Genomic DNA, 8,822 nt, shown 5'->3' on the forward strand with positions numbered 1-8,822 from the left:
ACACTGTGATCATTTTCCAAGAACGAAGAATCCCCACTTGCTAGTCATGACAAATAAGAAAGGAAAGACTGTCTTAGTAGAGTTTAACACCTTGCCTCATAGAGAAGAAGACACAGCTGTCTTACAAACAATAAGATTACCATCCAATAGAAGAGCTTTATTCCTTGCAGTTGGAACAGATGTATTGTATGACAATCTGTCTGAAGACTTGTCCTTCAGCGCGTTGTCGCCAAACGACAGGGCAACGTTTCAATTTCTCCTATACCTGACATATTGCTGCAAAGGGGTGTTTCTCCAAGTGACCTTGGAGAATCCAGATTTCCGTAGCATGTCACCTCCTATCAGAGAGGACTTCGCTCACGGGCGTCTATTCTGTTTCGTTCTGGACATGAGTAGTGACAAGTCAGTTGACATGAATGACCTAGCATCTAGCCACGCTTTACAAACCAGACCGCCTACATACTCCCATGACGGTGTGTCAAATAGCCAGCTGCTCAGTCTCATAAACATGAGTGTCAACATGGACGTATTTAGAGGAGACGACTCGGAGGGTGAAGACAGCACAGCCACACACCCGTCGACAGATGTTACAAGGATTGAACTACTGGAGGAGGCTTTCAATGCCTTTATGCGTCTACAATTGGTTAGACAAAAGGCAACATCCCTAAATCACGCAATGATCGTCATGCGAGACAATAAGGGAGAGCTGTCTTCTATCTTCGATTGGGTGGACATCCACAACGACACACTTAATTCCAATAACCTGGATAAGAAGAAGGCCAAGGACCTAGGGGGTTCCATGTATACACCAGCCTGTCAGTCGGGGAAGAAAGTGGTCATCTTACCAGATACTATAATGGATATTAATCTCAAGGTTCTGGAAAACTCCATAGGTAGGCTGACGGACAGTGTTGGCCATGGAGAATGCAAGCCACTGTTCATATCAGTCCTCTCCAAACTCACAAGTGCCGAATGTGTGAAGCAGAAAGTCATTCAAACTGGATATGACGTGACCATGTTGGACGATAATCAATTTCTGGACAAGCTGAAGGCTTTCACAAAAGATCTTGACGATTGCTCACACCTTGTTGATGTGAACGTTAGAGGGCTGTTGGTATTCAGATACTCTCTCGAGAAACTCATCGACAGAGACAACCCTGACATGTTCGTTAAATCGCTGATCCACAAACACGTGCCTATCACAAAGGGTCGGATTGATAAGGTGCTGTGTGACATAAAGAGGAAACGTAGGACACGGGGTATAGCGTCTTTGCTGGAGAACGGACAGTGTTATTGCAAACGGAAGATCATAAATTATGGATCTGTTGCATGCGGCGGACAGTGTCAGACTGCGTACTCGTGTTTTTACAACTCGTCCCGACTGCACCCCTTCATCGTGAGTAAAGACGAGCACGTCTATTACTTTGAACCCCTCTTTCCTCATCTGGGTAGGCTGGAGCGTCTGAGCAAAGAGATGAAAGTCAAGGCCAGGTCAACACGCAGGCAATTCGAGAGTATAGCAGATATGGTCTTTAACATCCTGATCAGGTATCAATTCTGTGGAAATGGAGCACTTTACGAGGGTCTTAGCAATCTTATGGACAACGATCTCAGCAACTCCAGCTTGTCTCTCGGTTGTCACCTTTCGGAGATCCACGAATCGTTTTACCTCTCACCAAGTGATCAATGTGACTACTCGGAAAACGCTACAGTTCTCAATCCAGTGAAATTGTACGACTTTGCGGTGGTGAGATACTTGTTTTGTGACAGTCTTCAAGTTGGCAGATTGTTCCAGGCATCCACTACGTTCAATTACATCATTGTCAACACTGCGCCCAGGTACACCATTGAGCGTATTATGCTCTTCAAAGTCACAGGTCCCGGAGAAGGCAAGAGTTACGCTAACAACGTGTTGAACTATCAGTTCAGGAGGGTAAAGGGTTGTGTAGAAACACTGACGTCTTTCACCCCGCAAGCTTTCAAGTACAAGCACAATAGGAATTCTGGTGTGGTCATGATAGACGATGCTCATATAACCCACGAGAAGACCATGAAGAGCGTCGATAAGGAGTCTAATGTGATACCCAATACTTTTAAAAACATGTTGGACACTTCCATTCTTGAAAGTGATGTGGTGACAAAAGACGTAAGCACCGGTAAAGTGGAAACCAAAAAGTTTTACACAGTACAGAATTGTGGATTTGCTTGGAACACCAACACTATGGTCTTTGTCAGTGGTGCGTGGGCCAACAGAAGTCTGATTATGCAATCTGAGTTCCCTGACCATGTGACACGCACACGTAGTACCAAGCAGGTACAGGACACGGTAGAGAAACTGAAAATGGATCAAATTGCTGCAATTTGTCTGTACAGACAAAACCTTATACAGTCTGCTACAATGATTGCCGAGTCTGATGTCATGCAATTCAGTGTGAGTTTTGACATTGCTAGAGAAGCTTGTGTAGCTGCCCTAAATGCCAGTCACATTGTGTGCCCAGGAGCCGTCAGCCGCAGGGTTTCCTTGTGCATCAACCAGCTGGTGTTTGCTGAGGCCATGAAGTTGGCCTGTCACTTTGTCTTTGACATATGGATCCCTCCCTGGACCGAGATCCCGGATGAGAAGGCTTGTCCTGACTTGAGGGTTTACATGAAGCAAATGGATGAGAATAGACTGACGGCTCTCAACAAATTGTCATTCGGTGAGATCTGCTTGGAGACTAACGCTGTATACAAACTTTGCACAGCAGCCTGTCTACCTGACATTTGTCCTCGGGTGGTTGACACGCAGGGGCGCTTTGCGTGCAAGGTGTTAGGCTACATCTTGACCCAGATACACGAGCAACATCTTAAGACCAGTTTGAAAAACGGAAACTTGTGCATTTCAGGTGTAGATGTTATGTTTTTCTCACCAAAAGAGATCAAGGGTGGACACGCTGCGGCCAACGAGATGTTATTGTTGTGCTCAGCATGTACAGTCCCGCCTCGTGCTGGTAAGATAGAGACCTACAATCTGTGCACTTACAGGTACGCCACTAACACTAACACGCCTCATAACAGGAGACTACAATCGAATCATTACAAGAAAATAGGATCTGTCGTCGTTCCACTTGAAGCTGTCTATGACATGCTGGCCCTTTATGCGCCAACGTCACACTCTGGCTTTTGGGAGAAGATCACAGTCTCGATGACAGAGGCTTACAAGAATGGAAATTTTCAACAAGTCAATGCATTTGGACAATGTTCCATTGACAGCAGCTTATACTTACTGAGCAGCAGCTTATATTGAGATTCACACTGGACTTCAACGCTGACCCAATTTGCTCTGTGATATTAGAAGCGACATCGGTCATCAAACCTCTTAACGAACTCACTTTCAACAAGTGTCCCCTGGGAGGGGAGACATTTCAATGTTCTGCACCTTTGTATTACGGGGGGGTTATTAGAAGGACGATGTCTCAAAATGCCCCTAAGGAAGCGTATGACAAAGGTCACCTGAAAGAATCCAGACTCGGTCCAAAAGGCACCTTCCACGGTCCCAGATTGAGTGTTTATTCAACAGACTACTCTGGTGTACCAGTGAAAAACGTTAGCTCATTTTGTAATACGCGGACCGTCTATCATCAAGACAAGATATTTTTAAGAGTCAACCGTGCTGACCATGGTCACTTACTTGAACTAGAGGAGGATTGGGAGTGGAAGGACGCTGTTGGGGTGTTCAACAACGTTCACGGCGTAGACACGTTTTCCGTGGTTATGTTGAAACGTGACTATGCTACTACCATGATGGCCGTAAAGGGAGAGTTGATAACTAAAAGGCCTCGACGGTCAACAAAACTCATGGCCATGATAAAGGCTTTACGCGATTCCGACGGGCGCGCAGCCCTTGCTATGAGAAAGGGTATAGAGACACAAGATCGAAGGACTCAACCTTTCACTACAAGTAGTCAGCAACCTAAAAGGAATGCCACTCAACATTACTCGGGGGATGAGCTTGTGGCGAAAAGGAGAAAGGTGGCCAGGGTGGAAGATACAGAAAACTGATGTAGCTCTGCAAGAAATAAAATTCTCCATAGGCACTGCTAGCTGGTTCCTCCAACCCAGTAGCCTTCTTCAAACCAACCGAACAGTCAAACATGAATATAATGTCCCATACTTAAGGCTTGTTCCTCAAGTGAAAATAACTCTCTGTCACACCATTGTGTCTAGAAGACTAGAATTGAGATCATAAGTTTAGAATGTCGGATAGAGTGTGCAATTCGTCATGGTGGGAAGGAGCTTGTGGACATGACAGCCATAAATCATTGACAAAAGCAATTCAACCGTTTTTAAGTTTTCACAAGCCTGATAATGCTCATGTTGAGCGTTTGGATTTTTGGAAGACAGTATCAGTTGTAGTTGGCAATATTCTCAAAGGCACAAGCCTGCGTTTGGATCACGGCAGTAGTTGTCTGTCAGATTTGATAACAAAGATGTCATTGCTGACCTTGCCTCAAATTAATGAAATTTTGGCAGTAGGAAGCGGGACTGGCCTAGCGGAAGCCTACATTGGATATACAGCACTCAAAGCGAAGGTAGTTCACATAACTGACATCGAACCTCCTCATGATATGGTCGAAAAGTTATCTTGCCACGAATCGATTGACAAGTACACTCAAGCAGACGCTTTGATGTTTATATATCCTTTTGCAGGAGCTTCAGGTTACGAAGGAGACATAGGAAAATTCAAAGGAGACTACATTGTAATGATCGGAGAAGTTACTACCCTTGGACACCCTAATCGGTCAAAATGTATGAGGCAAATAAGTCTAGATTTTGAAGAACGTTTAAAAGTGAAAATGGGCACTTGTACGGCTTTTTGCTGTAATAAGCACATGTTTCTATACAGCAGAAAATGCAAGGAAGGCAACAACACGATCAACGGTCCTACAAGTTAAAAATTGGATTGATGAAATGATACAGTGTCATCATTACACCATTTTTTATTATTATTAATTAATAGTACATGTATAATTGCACCAAATTGAATGAATAATGGTGTAAACACTGTCTTGTATCTAATAAATAACATTTTACACACAGTCCTCTTTTTCAATTTATTTTCAGTTCAAATGCACATTGTTATTGACAGCACGGTATCCATGACGGGTCCGCATATAATGCCTATTCAACAAATGTTTAGAATACATTTGACCCTTTATTCTATATCTGTGACACATAGTTGGTCGCAGATATAGAATAAAGGGTCACATTTATGCACAGATGTGAGGTATGAGATGGATTTGAGGTGTTATTATTTCCGAACATTAGATGGCAGCAACGACTAGGGCAGGGTAATTGTCTGTTTTTTTTTTTTAACATGTTGTTATCCAAAGCTATTTACAGTAAATATGTGTCAGGGAAGTTTGTCCTACAAGTTAAAGATGGATACAAAAATTGTATAATGTCAAATTGAAGACTGGATTTATTAAATTATATGTAACGTTTCAACATTAGACCATCTTTAACTGGAAACCCCCATCCAAGGTCGTTCGTTCCTCCAACTCACACCGACCCGTGAAAGCCAATCAACCGAGACTTGAACAGTCCAACGTGTAGCCCATATAATGTCACATACGCAAGGCTCGTTCCTCAAATGAAAAGCCCCGGAGCCCACAATTCAATCATGGCAACACCAAGAGGAGATTATGATCACTATTCCGTTGATTATGTTGACTGATAAGTTGTCTGTTTTAGGAAAGAGATAACCCTTTGCAGGTGTTCCATGGTGTTTTGCTGAACAATCTGGGTTATTTTGGCAAATGTATTTAAAGGTTTGAGAATGTTCTCTTTTTTCTCGAGAGATGAGCCAAAGCAATCGAGAAGGAACTTTTCATTTTGGGGGCATTGACTATTTATATGAGAAAATGATTTGGTTTTGAAGCATGAGTTAACTGTTTTGGGTGAGATATGACCTTTTGAAGGTGATCTATGTAGTTGTGCTGAACCATATAGGCTATTTTGCTAATTGCACGTGGAGCTTTGAGAATGTAATTTCTGTTTCAAGAATTGAGCCAAACCAATGGAGAAAAACTGTAATAGCAAGCTTACATGAGAACATACTACAGGTTTTTTCAATCGCTAAGAAGCGCTTACCCATACTTCGGATACTTTTTCTAACTCTCTAACTCTTAACACAATTAGCACAGCATCAGTCTTTTTTGGCCATACAATTCACATATTTCATGTCTTTTTCACACAATATGCTGTCAGTGAAGACATTTCCACAACGCTTACATTTTCTTAACAGACAACCTACACCTCCCAACAAAATGATGGATTGTTTGTGTAGTATTTATGAATGGTAACACACAACATCCCACAATAGCAAAAACAATTATCCAAACCTTAGATACAGTATAAAAACATCTGCTTCTGCAATGATATTAGTTCAAAAACAACATGTCCCAGCAAAAAAAAAAAGAAAAGACAATTCAAAAATGGACACACAGCTGATTTATGTTGGGTAAAGTGGGCCAACCACAGCTGATTCCAGTGTAGCCTAGACTCAGAGGCAGGGGTTATTTCCTTCAATTACTATGAAAGAAGGACTTTGAGGAGAGATGTTGTTGGATTTAGGAAACAGAAACAGACAAAAACAAACACTGTAATGTTTGGACGAGGAAGAGCAAGGGGCCCAGGGAGATTCGAGCAGGCCCAGTGAGAGATGGAGGGAGAGGTGCAGGTACAGTGAGAGGAGCAGGGCTGGGGATAAGACCACGCCCAAGGAGAGGGCAAGGTAGAGGTGTAAGAATGCATGGTGGTGGCATTCCAAGGGCTGCAAGAACAGTAGTCAGTGATGAACTTCGTACCACTATCATTGACCATGTAATCAACCACTGTCTTTCATTACTGTAAGAGAGGCTGGTGAAAGAGTGCAACCCAAGTGGAGGCGGTCAATGGTTGCCTCCATTGTACGCATCTTTCAACAAACCAATATTTTGTTCACTGTAAGCATTACTGTAAAACCTTTTCTGTTCTATTACTGTATACTGTGTTTCTACTGTACTTCCTTTAGTAAACAGTAAGAAAAGAAAAGAAACTGATTTGCTTTTTACTGAAATGTGTTTGAATGTGAACACTATTGTATATGTGTACATACAGTTCCCAACCAAGCAATTTAGTGTAAAAGGTGGATTGCATGTTTTCCATGCAAATACCTGAAACATAAGTCTATGCAGTTTTTATAATGTCAACAATAGCCAGTATTTTGAAACCTGGTGTACTTTGATTGACTGCATGTACCTTGTGAAGTGAAAACAAGTGTTATTCTTTGACAGAATATTTAAATTTTGAGTCAGATTTCCAGTGTTTTGGTAAAGTCAGTGTTTGCAGAGAAACATGTGTTCTGTCTTGAAATGGAGAGTTAGTATATATTTAACAAAATGTGTTTTTGAGAAGAAAATTATCCATTTGGCCAATTGTGTTTTGTAGGTGTCAGTCTGTGTTAAGAGTTTAGAAAAAGTATCCAAAGTATGGGTAAGCGCTTCTTAGCGATTGAAAAAAACTGTAACACACAAAATCCCACAATAGAAAAAACAATTATCCAAACCTTAGATACAGTATACATAGCATCTGCTTCTGCAATGATACTAGTTCAAAAACAACATATCTCAACAACAACAAAAAAGAAGACAATTGAAAAAATAATTGATACACAGCTGATTTATGTTGGATAAAGTGGGCCAACCACAGCTGATTCCAGCCTGGCTTAGATTCAGTGGCAGGGGTTATTTCCTTCAGTTACTATAAAAGAAGGACTTTGAGGAGTGATGTTTTTGGAAACGGAAAAACAATGTAATGTCTGGACGAGGAAGAGGAAGAGCAAGGGGCCCAGGGAGAAGAGCAGGCCCAGTGAGAGATGGAGGGAGAGGTGCAGAAAGAGTGAGAGATGCAGAAGGAGGAGCAGGTGCAGTGAGAGGAGCAGTGAGAGGAGCAGAGCTGTGGAGAAGAGCAGGCCCAGTGAGAGATGGAGGGAGAGGTGCAGAAAGAGTGAGAGATGCAGAAGGAGGAGCAGGTGCAGTGAGAGGAGCAGTGAGAGGAGCAGTGAGAGGAGCAGGGCTGGGGAGAAGAGCAGGCCCAGTGAGAGATGGAGGGAGAGGTGCAGAAAGAGTGAGAGATGCAGAAGGAGGAGCAGGTGCAGTGAGAGGAGCAGTGAGAGGAGCAGTGAGAGGAGCAGGGCTGAGGATAAGAGCAGGCCCAAGGAGAGGGCAAGGTAGAGGTGTAAGGATGCGTGGTGGTGGCATTCCAAGGGCTGCAAGAACAGTAGTCAGTGATGAAATTCGTGCCACTATCATTGACCATGTGATCAACCACGGTCTTTCACTAAGAGAAGCTGGTGAAAGAGTGCAACCCAACTTGAGGCGGTCAAAGGTTGCCTCCATTATACGCATCTTTCAACAAACCAACAGGTAAGAATTGCATTTTACATGGATTGTTTCTATTCTCACTTGACATGTCAATAAGGTCATACAGTAATGCATATGTTGAATTTATTTTGTCCCTCTAAAGAATGCAACGTCTTCCACCCTCTGGGGGAAGAGGAAAGCTCCTCAATAATGATCAAGAGCTTGCCATTGTAGAAATGGTTGTTGCAAATAATGCAATAAAACTGAGTGAAATTCAAGCTCGAATTGTGGAGGACCATGAGATATTTAACAATATCGAAAGCATCAGCCTCACAACCATTACGTGGACATTGTCTAAACACAGAGTGCGGATGAAGCAGCTCTACACTGTTCCCTTTGAGAGGAACAGTGAGAGAGTCAAGGAGCTACGACGACAAT

Source organism: Hypomesus transpacificus, unplaced genomic scaffold, assembly GCF_021917145.1.
Source record: "Hypomesus transpacificus isolate Combined female unplaced genomic scaffold, fHypTra1 scaffold_64, whole genome shotgun sequence".
Classification (NCBI taxonomy): Eukaryota; Metazoa; Chordata; class Actinopteri; order Osmeriformes; family Osmeridae; genus Hypomesus; species Hypomesus transpacificus.